Here is a 1618-nt window from a genome sequence, read left to right on the forward strand (position 1 = left end):
CGAAGGCTATTTTCTTTATTTCTATAATTCTCTGCAAGTAAGTTATTATGTATAATAGCAGCAGCCAGATGCTGGCAGATGGAGTAAAATTATTTCTGCTTTTTGAATGATTTTGTAACTTCAGATTTGCAGAAATATATTCAAAGCTGCTAATAAGCTTGATAAATGCAATCCCCAGCTCCCTGTCCCTATCCCCAATTCCCTTCCACTCTCGTGTCACTTTCTCACATGTAGGAGATCCAGAGACAGGTCTAGGAATCATGTGTTAGAGAAAATAAACTCATTTCTCCCATCAGTCAGTATTGCTCCAAATACTTACTCTACATACATTATATGCAAATGTTACTATCTATCTATCTATCTATCTATCTATCATCTATCTACCTATCATCATCTATCTAATATGTCATTATCAAGCTATAGCATTTTGTTTTTTGAAGTCTGATATTATTTGTTACTCTCAGAAAATCTCATTGTTGACTGGACTCAGACTAGAGGAGAAGCTCTCAGAGAGGACAGCCTCCATCTCTTGGCATTCTGTTCCTGGTGTTTTAATTTGGCCTCCTTCATTCACTGGGCCAAAAGTTGAGGATATTCTGCAGCCTTGTCTTTATTTTTCTTAGTACAATGTTTCTTCAGAGCAATAGGTCAACATGTGTGTTGGTGGACACAGGAAGTAACAGGATGCTAAATCTTGGGTGCTTTGGTTCAAGGTCTCTTATCTTGGTTTACGGACTTTCTCACAATACACTGGCCAACATCATCTTTTTAGAGAGATTGGCAAGTTTGCATATTCTGCTAGCTCTTTTGGGTCCCAGGTGATGAGGCACAGTGGTATCAGTGAGTCCAGGAATATCCTTCTCCCCTTTTGTTACAATGACCAAGTTGACAACACTGAGACTAGCACCCACAATGCAACCTCAAATAGATTTGTGCTCTTTTTCCCCAGTCCTTCTTGGTCTGTAGCAGGAATGACCCTTAATGAGCAGCAGGTAGACATGGCCATGGGTCAAGACACCCTGCTTCATGGGGAAGCCTTGGTTGTCATTGCCACCACTGACTTGGACCAAGTAACCCGTCCATTCTTCACCCAGAACATCAGCAGCAACTTCTGTGGGTAAGCCCTTCTCAGAAACGGTACAAGTTTTGCATTCATCATCCACTTTAAGGAGATTCTGGCAGCGAGTAGCTGGGAGACAGGTGTTCAGCTTCATCCTAAAACAGCCTACTGCCTCTAAGGTGCCATGGAAAAGAGCAAGCTTTAGCATTCAAGCATACCTTTGACAAGAGCTTAGCTTTTCTTTTTTTTATTAAAAAATTTTTTTAACATTTATTTATTTTTGAGAGACAGAGAAAGACAGAGCATGAGTTGGGGAGGGGCAGAGAGAGAGAGGCACAGAATCTGAAGCAGGCTTCAGGATCTGAGCTGTCAGCACAGAGCCTGACAGGGGGCTTGAACTCACCAACTGCGAGATCATGACCTGAGCTGAAAGTGGGACACTTAACCGACTGAGCCACCCAGGTGCCCCCAAAACTTGGCTTTTCTGATCAACTAATTCTGTTCAACACTTGTGACATTATTGGTGTCCATTTTGACTGGTAATTTATGCAAACTAGA

The 1618-nt window shown here is 41.7% G+C and overlaps 1 pseudogene; it reads right to left on the minus strand.

Moving 5' to 3' along the window:
* Positions 1–486: 486 nt before the first annotated feature.
* LOC124508303 (40S ribosomal protein S6-like) lies at positions 487–1214 on the minus strand (annotated as a pseudogene).
* Positions 1215–1618: the final 404 nt, after the last annotated feature.

Source organism: Lynx rufus, unplaced genomic scaffold (assembly GCF_022079265.1).
Source record: "Lynx rufus isolate CCGP_SWC_20201006 ecotype Redwood Valley unplaced genomic scaffold, mLynRuf1.p SCAF_13, whole genome shotgun sequence".
Taxonomy (NCBI): domain Eukaryota; kingdom Metazoa; phylum Chordata; class Mammalia; order Carnivora; family Felidae; genus Lynx; species Lynx rufus.